Consider the following 15,122-nt stretch of genomic DNA (forward strand, 5'->3'; position numbering starts at 1 on the left):
TTCTCCTTTTTTTCTCTCCCCTTTTTTGGCTCTTATTTTTAAAGTCTTTTATGACTTTTATAAGTCAAATCTGACAAATCCACCAACTGTAATTATTAGAATCAAAGGAACTAAGTAAAGGAGGGGACAAAGGAAAGGGGGTGGGGGTCAAAGATGATTCTGAGATTTTGAACTTGGGAAAACTTCAAGGGAAGTTGGGAAGAAGAGTTTCACTGGTAGGAAAAAATGAGACCTCTTTTAGACCAGAGACCTTTCATAGACTGGCTTATTGAAAGGAAATATTACCATTGGACCTTCCTCTGACGTTTTCCCCCTCAAGGGGGTACCAGCACATCTGGATTGATACTTAGGTTTTGGTCATGCTAAGTCTGAGGGGGTGACAATGCAAATGTCCTTTAGGCAGAAATGCCAGACCCAAGGGTCAAGCTGGAGACTGATTTAGATTCATATGCAGCAGTGATCACGTCTATAAAGAAGAAAACTGAGGAGAACACTTTGGGGAGTGCCACCCTTTAGAGAATGTAAAGTGAAAAATGATCCAGTAAAGCAAAGAGACGTGTGTTCAGAGAGAAAAATAAATCCGGAGAGGGCAGTGGCTTAGCAGGCCAGAGGATCTAGAATTACAAAGGGAATAGTGTCAACAGTGTAAGGATGATCAAAGAGAACTGAGAAAAGGTCTCTGAGCTGGACCATTCCTAGGTGTTCCATGGTTCATGGTGGACAGAGACCGGGTGAGGCAGGAGATAATGGGTGTGATTTTTTTATTACAAAGTTAGCTTTGTAAAAGGGAATTAAGGCAACCTCAAGGGGCAGTAGTAAAAGGTAACAGTGGACCAAAGAGGCCTTGCTACATTTGTACACAATTATACAATAATAGCATTGTAAAGATTTAAGAACTTTGAACAATGCAACAACTCGATACACTTATAGAGGACCGACAGTAAAGCATAACTTGACAGAAAGTAATGGGCATATGGTGCAGAATGGATTAGATCTTTTTGAACATGGTCAATTAATTTGTTCTGCTTGACTCTATTTGTTACAAGGTTGTGCGAAATTAAAAATCCTTTCCAAAAAAAAATGTCCAGGTTACAGGATGGTGAACGGAAGTATATATATTTCTTCAAATTATATTTTTTTATAGATCTGATGACAGATTTAGACTTGCCAATATACACTGACCTGTCCCTACAGTGTGCGGTACTTGAGTAACTATTAACAATAGCTGTGAGGGAAACATACCTCTAAACCTTGATTAACTAGCATGTCTCAGCAATAGCGTGCTGTGAATAATAGAATTTCCTGGTCACTTCAGAATTAGTCAGGAGACCATTTTGTTCCAGCCTTTGTTGTTTGAGAAATCTTTGTGTAAAAGACTTCTTTTACACAACCTCCTAATTGACCTCTCTGCTGCTAGATCCCCTGCCGATTTATCCTGTACCTGACACCAAATCTCTCTAAATGCCACTTAAATCATGTCACTCCCTAGGATCAAAATTCTCTAATGACTCCTCATTGCCTTTAGGATGAAGTTCAAACTCTTTAGCCCGGAATGCAATTTTTCTCCATCTGGCTCCAATCTACATTGCCAGCATTATCTTCTCACGATTCCCATATGTGAACTTTCTTAATCAACTTCTTTGCTGCCCCTCAACTAGAGCTAATATATTCAGATCTCTCCCATCCTTAAAAAAAAAAAGGAAAGAAACCCTTCATTTGACTATCATTTCAGGCAATCATTCACCTTTCACAGTAAAAAGCTTTATTTCTTCTCATTTCCCACTCATTTCAGTTCAGTTGCTACTTCCATCCTTGGCCTTCCTCATCCCCTCCTTAAACTTCTCCAATAATCTTTTTATTACTACATACAATGGACTTGTCTCAATTACTTGTGCTTTTGATTTCTTGGCAAATTGCCTACTCCCTACTGTACTAGGGCTTGCATTCTAATGAGGGCCACACAAGGCAGGGAAACTCATATGAGAATATATGCTCTCTATTAATATATACTGCATATACACATGCAAGAAAATAGCTTAATGCCTTGAAATGAAAAGCATTAGTCGTGGGAAAGATCAGAATTAGCTTCTCACAAGATACCATCTTCTCTGGATTTTTGTGACATCATTCTGTTGTGATTTTCTTATTTGTCTGACTATCTTTTGTAGGGACATCCCTGTCAGTCCTAAGGCTTTGTTCTGGATCTTGTCTCTCTGCAGCCTCTCTTGAGGATCTTGTCAGATCTCTGGATTTAAGTTTTATTTCAAAGTCAATGATATCCACCCTTCTGGAGCTCCATCCTATATCATCCATGCCAGCTGGTCGATTCATCTCCTTGTCTTTTGGGAATCTCAAACTCAGTATGTCCAGTATGGACAGATCACCTGCCCTGGAGTAAGGAGAAGCTGACACCATCCTCAGACACTTGACTCTTTCTAGCTGTGTCTAGCTTAGGCAAGTCACTTAACTGTGAGTACCTCACATCCAGTCCTCCTGATCCATATCTGACCAGTGGACCCAAAATGACTCCAGAGGAGAAAGTGAGGCTGGTGACTTAGCACAGCACCCCCCCCCTCCACTCAAATCCAATTCATATGCCTGCCATGACACACACACCCCCAAGTCATGATTTTCAGGACTGAAGGACAAACATCATCATGTCCAAATTGAATTTCCACAATTACCCACCTATCTTTGGAACTTCTCTATCACTTTGGAGAACATTTATCCCACCCTTAAAAATGTGGATTGGATTGAACTATATCTACTCTTTTCCATTCAACCTCTCTTCACATCTCACCTGTACTATTACAATTGCCTCAAGATCTCTGCTCTCTTCTCCTTGAAGCTGCCAGGTAGTGATGACCTATGTGTGTTTATGCTTCTCCCCTACTCAAGAAGTTTCACTGGCTACCTGTTGGTTCTCTGATTAGATATGAACTCTTCTGTCTGGCATTTAAAACCCTTCACCTTCTGGCTGTAGCTTACTGACCCAGAGACTGGTCTATTTACTGTCCCTCATACCTAGCCCTGGGAGGTAGGTTATCCTCATTTTACAGTTGAGTAAAAGAAACAAACAGTGCCCAGGGGGACACAGCTAATGTCTCAGGATGAATTTGAATTTGAGTCTTCCTGACTCCAGGCCATCCACTATTGTCATATTCAGTTCCACAAAGGTATTGGAGTGGTTTGCCATTTCTTTCTCCAGGTCATTTTACAGATCAGGAAACTGAGGCAGACAGGGCTAGTGACTTGCCCAGGATCACAGTGAGGAAGTATCTGAGGTCAGATTTGAACTTGGGAAGATGAGTCTTTCTGACTTAAAGCACAACACTTTATCCAACACACCACCTAGCTGCCCTGAGGTAGGGGATAGTTCTAAATAAAATACTTTCAAATTCAGATGGTAGCTCATTAAGAGGAATTTAAAAAGAGAAAAAGAAAAAAAGGAGAGATAAGCATCTGCCATAAGAGTAGAAGACCAAAGAACCAGACCAGATCTCTTTAAATTTTAGATTGTGCTTCCTGACCAACATCTGATCCATCCAATAAGTTATAGACACATGACCTAATTATAAAATTGCCATAACATAAACAAATTAGGAGAGGAAAAGAGATTCACAACTTTAGGTATGGGAAGAATTTTTGACCAAATGAGGGACAGGGATGATCATAAAAGAGAAAATGGACAATTTTGAGTACATAAAAGATTTTGCACAAAACCATAAGTGCAGTTAGAATTAGAAGGAAAAGTTTATTTACTATCATGTTAACATATTTCTGAAAACTGTAAATAATATATAATTTCATATACAATTTTGTTTCCTTTTTTGTAGTGAAATATTCATCTCTGCTGTTTGCCAAGTTCATAATCCAAAACAAAATTTTAAAATTTCTATGAACCCTTTCCAGTTCTCTTTGTTCTTTGGTTCACACCATTCCAGATGCTTTGGAATGCTCTTCCCCTTCCTTTGTGAATCTCAACCATCTGAAAGCCAGTTAAATTCTCCCTACTCCATTAAAAACCTCTCAGCCTTCCAGCCAGATCTCTCAGAGCTGCTCTGAAATCCTACAGAATTATCTGTACCACTTTTTAGGTGCTTATCATTAATGCCTCTTTTGTCATTTGTTAGCTTTTCCTGGGTTGGCCTTAGGCAGTGCATGTAAAGTGGAAGAAGTCAATTTACAACTCACACATAAAAAATAAGGGCATCAAAGGAAGGAGTAGCTCACCAGTTCCTCAGGCAGCTCTCTGCAACCTATAGAGAACTCAAACTACCAAGAAGTTCCTCCAAAAGCCCAAACTTACCCCACCTAACTTCTTGTCCTTACTCTAAACTCTGCCTTCTATGTCTAGTGTATCTTCCCAATTAGATTTTATAAACTCCTTGAGGAATGGGCCTCCATATATACTCTTCCCCCCCCAAAAAAAAAATCCATGTTTTGTACGTAATGATTACTGGATTTGTTGAATCAGTGATGGACTTTTTTTGACTTCTTAATAAGTATAATATAATGGATGGTGAAGAGTCTTGCTTGGCTCACAGAATGCCACATTTTTGAAGCCTTCCTGATTCCCCCTGCCCAATTGCTGGTGATCTCTGCCATCAAACACTTCCATTACCTTTTATTTATTTTGTATATGTAAACACATTGTTCCCCCATTGCATGTAAGCCTCTGTTTTTGTCATTGTGGACCCCTGCCTGGATATTCCAAATCTATTGAATTGGGGCTGCTACAGTTTAACTGAATAATGAGAGCCTGAATCTCACCCCTTTCTACCCTGCACATCAGAAGAACATCTTAGATCATTTTACTCCTTGGCCTGGGATCAAATTTACCTTACTCCTTCTCTCCTCTTCCCCCACTTCCAACCATTTGAGGGTCACTCACTATTTATTCAACTTGAATTCAGGAAAGTCAGTGATCTCTCTCCCCATCTTCTCAGTGTTGGTTTAATTAAATCCCAGTTTTAATTTAGTTTCCATTAGGGAAAGGAATTGGACAGTGTGGCAAGATTTAAGTAATACTGGCAAAGTACCATTGTACCTTTAAAATATGTAAGGTAACCCAAAGTCTTACTGCAGTCACACAACTGTGTCATTTTTCAGTCATGTCCAATACTTTGTGTCTCTATTTGGGATTTTCTTGGTAGAAATATTGGAGTGGTTTGCCATTTCCTTCTCCAATTCATTGTATAGATGAAGAAACTGAGGCCAACAGGATTAAGTGGCTTCCAGGGTGTCACAGTTGGCAGGTGTCTGAGACCAGAGACACCTACTATTTATATGACCCTGAACAAGTCACTTAACCTCATTTGCTTCCCCTGACCCCCAAAAAAGATTAAAAAAGGTTATGCTGTGAGTTCAATGGTAGTAATCCATGCAAATAGAATGTGACAAATGCTAAAGATGTGGTACAAAGTACTACAGAAGTTCAGATGATGAAAATCAAACAAACACCATGAAGAGACTTCATGGAAGAGGTACCATTTGATCTAGGTTCTAAAGGAGGTGTATTATTTCAACAGGAGGAATTCTTAAAATTCTTATGTAGCCAGAGAACTTGGGCTTTAGGAGGGTCTAGTAATCCCCTCCTCCCTCTGTTGTTAGTTCCCAGACTGTGTGTGTAATTTCTTTATTTTTCCAGCACTGAAGTATTTTTACAGTAATGAAGCATTTGTTCTGGGTATGGACTCAAGCAATTACAGAATTACAGAATTGAACAGTTGAAAGGGACCTTAGCAGCTTAGTCCTACCTATACCTGAAAGAAACCTCCACTATAACCTGGCAAATGGTCACCCAGTCTCGGCTTAAACACTTCTAAGGAGGATAAACCCACCATGTCTCAAGGAAGATCATTCCTCTTTTAGACATCTCTAATTGTTAAGAAACTTTTCCCTCATCTCAATCCATCCTAGATTTGCTTCTTTGTCATTTCCACCTATTGTGCCTGGCAGAGATTATAAAGAGGCAAACTTAGAATGTGTGCAGGGTTTGTTCAAGGAAGACTAGTACCTCTGATCAAGGACTGCCAAGCTCTTTTTCAAGCTAATGTCCACCTTTGATATCCACCTTAGCCACCTCTCATCTGTGGCTCCAAGAAACTACAGCCTCATCAGATGGGCCAAACCAAGTTAAGGGTAATTGAGGGGAGGTCTCAGATCTATCAGTGAGTTAGGGAGGTATCTATCCCAAGCATGTGAAGTTTTCCCCTGGTGGAATGAGTGGATGAGAACCATTCATTCCCACAAACATGAAGGCAATTGAAGAAGGTGCTATAAAATGCTTGGAGATTGATTAGACACTGAAGACATCAAAGTTATCCACTGCATCTAAAGTCATTACAAGGTATCTTGACTGTCTTGGTACTGAACTCTGATGACTTTGAAAGAGAAAGTGAGATCAATAATTCTGTGCAACTCTGCCTCACTTAAATCCAATTTACCCCCTCCCCACCAAATCAAAAGACATCACCTAATTCATTTTACCATTCCTATGGTGTCAAGTGAGTGACAAAGCAACAGGTGTGGATACACTGGAAGCTGTAGTCATAATACTGCACAGAAATGATCCAGTTTGTAAGGTCATCTCCTATGGGATTTAGCAGCCCCCTAAAGTATCTGAGCAGCCTTTTAAGAAACACACTGCTCACCTCCTGGTGTAGGTAAGGGACTAGAAAAAGTACTCTAAAAATTGTCTGCTCATTCAATCCTTGGGAGGAGATCCCATCCTGTGGTTGAACATAAAAGTACAAAAACTTCTTCAGAGAAAACTCCACTCACCAGCAGTACAAGGAATGTGTGCACATATAGACAGCACAAGATCCAATAGACCTGAAAGACAAGTAACTCTCAATGGAAGAGTATTCAGCAGGTATCATATCCAAATATGAAATAAGGCTGAGAATTGGCCAGCTTACTGAAGTTGGAGCTAAGTACACATATTTCTGAGGGAGTGCTGTGAGGTTGGGGTAGGTTTTGCAATCAAAACTAAGCTAGTCAATAAATCAGCTTCCAAAAGGAGTAAACTACCTTTAGTGTCTATGTTCCCACCTTGATGAACCCTGATGTGGTCAAAAAGAAAATTTTGTGAAGACCTGAAGACCCATCAGTTACCAAAAGAGAGCAAGCTTATAATTCTGGTTGACTCTAATGCTAGAGTAGGTTCAGATTACCAAACATGTCAGAGAGCCTTTGGGAGAAATTGAGTTGGAAATGGCAAGAGCAGTGGTCACCACTGAACACTTGTGCATCTCATGATCTCCTCATCACACTGTCTTCTGTTTACCTATATGTAATAAAACTTCATGGATGTACCTTTGCAGCAAATATTGGCATCAAACAGACTATGTAACTGTAAGGAGAAAAGATAGAATGTGAGAGTTACAAAGGCAATGTGTGGGGCAGAGTGCTGAACTGATCACAGATTCATCCTCTCTGGGCTAAATATTCACATTTAACTGAATTGGTGGCTTCAAAGTAAAATAACTTCCAGGAAAATTAATGTGGAGAGATAAGAGTGCTTCTCTGAACAGAAACAGTTTTTGGTAACTTGGAGGGAAAGTTGAGCCAACACATAGTTAGCAACAGGGGAGCAGAAAAAGAGTGGGCAGCTTTCAGAAATCTGGTGTATAACTCTACATTTGCTCATCTGGGTTAGAACACTCACAAACATCAAGACTGGCTTGATGAAAATGATGGCGAAATACAGAAGCTGCTGAATGAAAAACAAGAACTCCACAGGATTTACCTGCAGGATAGTTCATTCATTTCTAAGATGGCAAAATTTAATTCCATCAAAAGTAAAATACAAGTGAAGCTTAGAGAGATGTAGGACTCTTGGCTCAGTAAGAAGGCAGATGAAAATCAGTTTAATGCCAATAGTAACAATCCAAAGTGGGTTTTTTTGATGACCTGAAGGCTGTTTATGGACCAAAGAACTATGGTGCATCTCAACTACTCAGCACTGATAGATCCACATTGATTAGTGTTAGGGACACAATTGTAGAGATATGGGTTGAACATGTCCATAGTGTTCTTAACAGATCATCATCAATCAATATAGAAGGTATTGACCATTTACCTCAAGTTGAAGTCTGTCCCTCCCCAGCTCAAGTTCCAGAGATGAAGAGGTTTTGAATGCCTTTAGGCTCCTTTCATGTGGCATAGCACCTGGTGCTGATTCTATTCTTGCTGAGATTTACAAAGTGGGAAGTGTCCATTGCTCATACAAAAGGTATCTCAAATTTTTTGGGTTATATGGCAAAAGGTGATTATTCCTCCAGGAATTCAAGGATGGCTCCATCGTCCTCCTCTATAAAGATAAAGGGAATATATTGATTGTCTTGTAACAATCACAGGGGTGTTTCTCTTTCAGTCATTGATGGATAATATTTTTTCCAGAGTCTACTTTAATAGCCTGATCCTTCACCTGGAAGATGATTACTTCACTAAGAGTCAGTGTGATTTCAGAAAGGGTGGAGGAATAATTTGTTTGCTCTGCAACTCCAGGAAAAATGCCAGGAGCAGAACAGAGAACTGTATACAATATATGTGGATGTGACAAGACCTTTAATACCATCAGTCATGAGGTTTTATGGAAAATTATGTCACAGATCAGTATTATACATCAGTTTCACACTTGACCAAGTTTTGGCTAGTGGTGGGAGGAGAAGACACCCCCAAATGTGCTTTGCCTGCATTACTTAAATGATTAAGTTATTAAAACTTAAATTTAAATGATTTCTGAATTGGAACCAAATGCTCTCCTCCAGGTGTTTCTGGACCTCCTGAAATTGATCTTCTCAGCCAATGCCTTGAAATGATGGCTTCTAGAATGTAAGGCACACTTGGGGTTCATTCCTGACATTCCAGGCTCTGAAGACCTTCCTGTATGAGATTCTTCCACATGTCCACATGTTTCCTTCATTTCTTGTCGGCACATATGAATGCCTTTATACGAGTCATGAAAACAACATCAAACCCCAAAACAATGGCCTTCGTCTGGTGAGTGAAAGTCTTGGGTACTCTTTTCTTTTGGGAAAACCCATCCCTGTAGTAGAGCAATGTTCTGAAGCCAGGCTAGCCAGCCAGACCAGTTCTGTTACTATGCTAAAAGTGGAACGGCAGCTACTGTGATTCATTACTGAGAAATGTTGGAGGGTCAAGTATTTTTACACCTGAAACCTAGTTTTTATAAGTATTTACGTACTGCAAAGCCTGGGTTTCTACAAAACTGTCTATTGTTTGTCCAACTTGGTAAGCAAAAATGAAGTAAGATAAAGGGTGTCCTAAAAATCTTACAAAAAACCATACTAAGACTTTTGGGATACCTCATGTATAATAGAATAGGGGATGGGGGGATAATGTGATGCTGCTTCCAGGATGAAGTTCAAGCTCTGGCCAAACTCTCTACATTTCCATGGTATGTAGCCAGGGAAACATCTCAAGACTTCTTGACTACTCAGATAAATTCCAGACATCAGATGGGAAGGAGGCCCTACTGCACTCTAAAGATACTTCTCATGAAGGAGATTTAAAGTATTCCTTTGGGAGATCTAAACTGAAAAAAAAGAACAGAGTTCAAAAATTAATAGAAACTTTTATGGATTTCTAGACTCAGTTCTAAAGAATAAATTTCATTAAAAAATAACTTAGTTGGACAGCTAGGTGGCGCAGTGGCTGGAGCACCTGCCATGGAGTCAGGAAGACCTGAGTTCAAATGTGACCCCAGATACTTTATAAAAATAAATTAACTACGTTGGACTTTGATCTGAAATTTCTATTCAGGCTAATTTTAGAATTTTATATGTCCATTATTCACATGATTAGATAGGGGTATAACACAATCATATGACTATATTCTCTCCCTACTCCCTTGTCCCCTTCTCTTCTATATCTCTCTGTCTCACTCTTTCCTCCTCCTACCTCTTCCCTTCTCTCTTCTTCTTCCTTCCTTCCTTTCTATATGCCTTTCTATATGTGTACTCTAGCCCCTCCCCCACCATGTTTCCTTTGAGTGCCCTTCCACAAATGTTCCCTAGGTATTTACATTCTTTTTTGTTGCATTTGTAGATTTATGGGAGAAACATCCTATTGTTATTTTAACCACAATTTTATTTTATTAAAAAGACTTTTCTTTGAACTAATAGTGTCCCCTGTCTGACACATAAAATGAAATACATCACTGGGAACTTGTAAGGATTTTAAGTAGATGCAAATTCACAAAATAACAAAACCTGGGGCCCCTTTTCTGGCATGAAGTAAATAACTGGTATATGAGTGAATAACTGATTGTATGATGTAGTAGAACTGAAAAGACTGTTGCTCCAGCATCCTCATTTTATAACTAAGGAACTGGCCAGGAAGGTCAGCCTTCATGAGGACAGGCAGCTTGCTTGGCTGTTGCAATTCCCCATTTGGGCTTGGAGGATAAAGAGACAGCTAGAACTGGGTTTTGATCCACTAAGTAAATAACGAAGAGGAGGGTTCTTTGGTTATAGAACTGAAACTAGGGATGCATTTCTCCTTTAGTCTGACTTCTTCCTGCCTGGTGCCATTTTGGTTAAAAAAAAAAGAGAGAAATAAGGAAGAGTATGGGGATCTCCTCATATGAGGTCAACATATAAAGCATAAACATGGACCTTAGATTTTTGTCCCCGGGAATAAGACAGGATCATTAGGACCCATCTCAACCATAACTGAAATGATGTTTTATCCAGCAGAACATTACTCGGTCATATTAATGCTATATGGAAACTCTGTTAAGTCTGAGTCCAGTCTCTCTAAGGACTAACATAGCATTGGGATAAAATTCACATCTTGCTCAGCCATTCCCCCAATGGATGGGCATCCCTTCAATTTCCAAATCTTTGCTACCACTAAAAGAGCTGCTATGAATATTTTTGTACATAAAGAACCTTTCTTTTGTTTAATTTGATCCTTTTGGGATACCACTTAGTTGCGATATTGCTGGATGAGGCCCAAACATTTTTGACAAAGTATACATTATTCCTTAATGAAGTGGCAGAAGATTGGAGCAGGTAATAGACTTGACTGGGAATTTTGATCTCTTTGATCCCATTATAGGGTTATGTGTAAGATCAGTTTAGGGGTTACTTAGACTGTCAACTAAGATAACTGTGCTTTAACTCCAGCCAGACTGCCTCTCATGAGAAAGAGCTTGCATCCTTTCCACTAAAAATGAAGGACAAATGAGCACAATAAACACAATGTGTGATGCACTAGAGGGACACACAACAGGATTAGAGGATTATACATTTTAGAGCTGGGAGGGATGTCCTAAGATTATCTCTAGTCCAGTCCCCTGGGTTTCCAGGAAAGGAAGCTGACTCAAAGATTCATTATCTCTGTAATGTTTTAATCAGCTTAGCAAGAATTTACTAAAGAATTTATTAAATCAGCTGTAAAAGACTGAGTTATAACTCTGACCTATATCCACCACAATGATCCACTACAACTTCTAAAGACTCATAATGTAAATGCTACCCAACTCCAGTTGGAGAACCACTGGATTTAAAGTGCTGATTAAAGTATATTTTTTCTTGTTTTTTTTCCCAAACATGGCTAACATGGAAATATATTTTGCATGATTGGAGGGAAGCAAAGTGATGACACAAGCAAAGGATTACAAATCAAGGCATGAGTATAAAGTCTTTATAAAGATGAAACTGTTCTTCCTTGGTTAATCCTTCCCTGATAGATATGAACACACTAGGAAAAAGCTTTGTTTGTCCCCATTTAGTTAGTTTTCCAGAAAGAAGAGAGTCAAGAACATAACTTTGAGGGACATCAACACTGAAAACATGGGAGTAGGAAGATGAACAATTACAAAGATTGGGAATGAACAATTATTCAGATGGATGAATGTGCTTATTAAACTATGTGAAGGGCAGAGATACAAATATAATCAAGCAAAATAGTCCATGGCCTCAAGAAACTTATATTTTAATGGGGTAGACAACATATTTAAGAAAAACAGTAAGGGAGGGATGGTATCTATATAATATCAAGGAAAAAGAGAAGAAGAGGAGGAGGAAGAACAGGAAAATAATTCCAGAATGTGGAATCATAGGTGAGGTAGAACCTTGTTAGGGTATCTCCTAAAATAGTGGCCCAGGTGGCAGTCACCAATCAGGAAAACAGACCTCAGGGTAGAACTGTCTCCAAGGGATCAAGATAGCTAGTAAGGAGGAGAAAAAATCTGGGGAGTAGAATTGGGGAATAAAGTGGGACAAGGAAACCAGGGGAAAATAGTATCATGAAAATTAGGAGAGGACAGATAACCAAGAGTCAATGGTCAGTAGTGTTCAAATGCTATCAAAAGATGAGAGAATGATGATTGAGAAAAGACCACTGGATACCGATAAGAGGTTCCAAGTCTCTTGAGCAGTTTCAGTAGTATGATGGGAGCGGGGTGAAGTGAGGGAGAATGGGACTAAAGAATGAATGGATGGGAAGGAAGTAGAGACATTAAATATAGCTTGTTTCTTTTAGTTTAGTAGGGAAAGGCAATAACTACTCACTTTAAAGTTTTAAAAGGATTCATAAAATGCTTTTCTCATCACCTGGGGAAGTAGGTAGGTTCAAGAAAGTCAAGTTATTTGCCCAGGTTCACTCAATATCATAAGAGCAATATTCCTTCCCCACTTCTAAGATAGTTTCTCCTTAAAAGTTATTGAGATCTGGACTCGGAATCTTAGTGGACTCAGGAAAGCCTCAGACTATTGAAGTCACTTCCCCATTACTTAGTACAAAGTACCAAGTAGCTCTAGACCTTCGGATGCTTGGCTGGTAGATCATGATGGGTAACTCAGGCAAAGGGTTCCTGTCTCCTCTCTGAATACAGAATTCTCTTGCTCTCCTGAAGTAAATCCTTTAACTGCTAAATAACTTACAAAGTATTATGTTTTGTTTTGTTCCAAAACCAGATCTAAACTACTATTGTCAGCTGAAATTCAAACCCAGATCTCTCCCCCAGGTTCAAGGCTTCTTTACTGCATCTTAAAAGGAGTGGAAAGGAGTGGCATCACCTCCCTGATGTCATGGTCTTCTTCAAGAACGAAGGACAAACATTATCTTAAAGGAGTGGAAAAGTCAAAGAAAGGAGAGACTTTAAAATGACTGCAGATTGAGAGAAGGGAAGCAGTGGAGATAAAAAACATGAAGAACTCAACATTTAATATGAGATTTCATCATCATTCTCTATAATAGAATTCTTTATTACTCCTTCGATTTGATCCTTGACCTACTCATCATTTTGGTTGGTTTTTAGTCAATCAACCAATCAGCATACATTTATTAAGTGCCTATTGTATACCCAGCATTGGAATAGTCCTTAATCTCAAGCAAATTGCATTCTATCCAGGGAGACAATATTTACAAAAATAGGTTTGTAGGAAATAACTACAATGTAATTGGAAAGGTGGAAGAAGTACAAGAGGTACACTGGGATAAATTGGGGGGACACATCAGGAAAGATTTAATGTAAAAGGTAGAATTTCAGATGTTTTGAAGGAAACCAAAGATTCTAAGAGGTAGAGGAAAGGATGGAGTCTATTCTAGGCATGGAGACAGACAATGGAAAGTCTTGGAGATATATGCATTGTGATGAGCAATCACGTCATTTGATCATTATAATAACCCTTCACTATTTATTATTTTTACTATTATTATTATTATTATATCCATTACTGAAGAAACTGAAGTAAACAGATGTTATGTTTTGCCCAAAGTCTCACAGCTAATAAGTGTCTGAGGCTGAATTTGAACTTAGGTATTCCTAGCTCTGGGTGCAGCCCTGCATCCAAGGTACCACCAGTTGTCTCAGCCAGCAAAAAAGTCCGTTTGGCTGGCCAGAGAATGAGTAAAAAAGAGTATTATGTAATTACTAGGCCTGGCTTTCTTATTTATATTTCCTTTGCTTAATATAATTTTCTTTTTTGTTCTAGTCCAATACAGATATACTTAAGATCTCTGGCTTTCTGCATTTGTTTATGAATTTTTAATACCTTAGACATAATAAAGTCCCATGAGATCCTGAGAAATAAATACATTCTCCATTATTTCCATTCAGAAATCTTTATCAGCCTATAAAAGCCAATTTTCCATCATTTTGTTCATTTGTAGCTTCCTTCTTTGTTGCTGCTACTGCTGCTGATGTTGTCTCTCTGTAGAATGCCCACTTCAGCAGCACATATACTAAAATTGGAACAATACCTAGATTAGCATGGCCCCTGCACAAGGATGACACTCAAATTCATGAAGCAGTTCTCTCTGTTGAATAGTAATAACCAGAAGCTGGAACTAGGGAGGGGTCACTGAGTAATATCAAACTCAAATAGAAAGGGGTCCCTTAAGCAGCATATTGATTTATAAAAACACAATATTGTCTAGGTTTTATTATATTTTATTTTTTTAATTATTTCCTAATTACATTTTAATCTAGTTTTACCAACACTTTGGAGTTGGGGGCTGTTTGTTGTCAACTACCTCTGCTTTAGCAGATATCCTTCTTTCCCTATGGGTAATATTAGTGACTTCATAGAGTCTTTTGGGAGGCCACCATGAGACCACTATCTCTGGATGGAAGAGTACCTGAGGTGGGGAGGAGGAGGAGGAGGAGGATGGTAAAGGCAGATTAGAAAGGGCTTTGAAAGACAAATGGAGGATTTTATAGCTCATCCTGGAGTCAACAAGGAACCCCTAAAGTTTCACACCTCTAAGGGACTTGAGTTTTCACCTGATAAAAGTTTCAGGGCTAAGTAGGATGGAGTGATTGACATAATCAATAGCACCCTTGCACATTTATTATCTATTTAAAAATAGATATGTAAATATAAACATTAATAGTAAGTAGTAGAATAATAAATATTATTTTGAAAATAAAGAACTCAGATAAAGTAACTTTACTTTATCAGGGTCACACAGCAAATGTCAAAGCCAGTATTAAAACCCAAGACTTCCTGATTCCAAGTCATATATCCTATGTCATGTATCCTATGCCATAGTAATTGTAAGGCTTATTTTTAAATTTAAATAATGGGCAAGACAGTTGCTTGAGGGAAAAATTGCATAGAATTGGAGGTTAGAGAAAGGAA

At 38.8% G+C, this 15,122-nt stretch overlaps 1 non-coding gene across 1 annotated transcript; it reads left to right on the plus strand.

Moving 5' to 3' along the window:
• The first annotated feature begins 14,199 nt into the window (after positions 1 to 14,199).
• On the plus strand, positions 14,200 to 14,303 carry LOC141490276 (U6 spliceosomal RNA). Its single transcript, XR_012469131.1, has one exon. It is a non-coding gene; the product is annotated as a U6 spliceosomal RNA (small nuclear RNA).
• Positions 14,304 to 15,122: the final 819 nt, after the last annotated feature.

The sequence above is a fragment of the Macrotis lagotis genome, chromosome 5 (assembly GCF_037893015.1).
Source record: "Macrotis lagotis isolate mMagLag1 chromosome 5, bilby.v1.9.chrom.fasta, whole genome shotgun sequence".
Taxonomy (NCBI): Eukaryota; Metazoa; Chordata; class Mammalia; order Peramelemorphia; family Peramelidae; genus Macrotis; species Macrotis lagotis.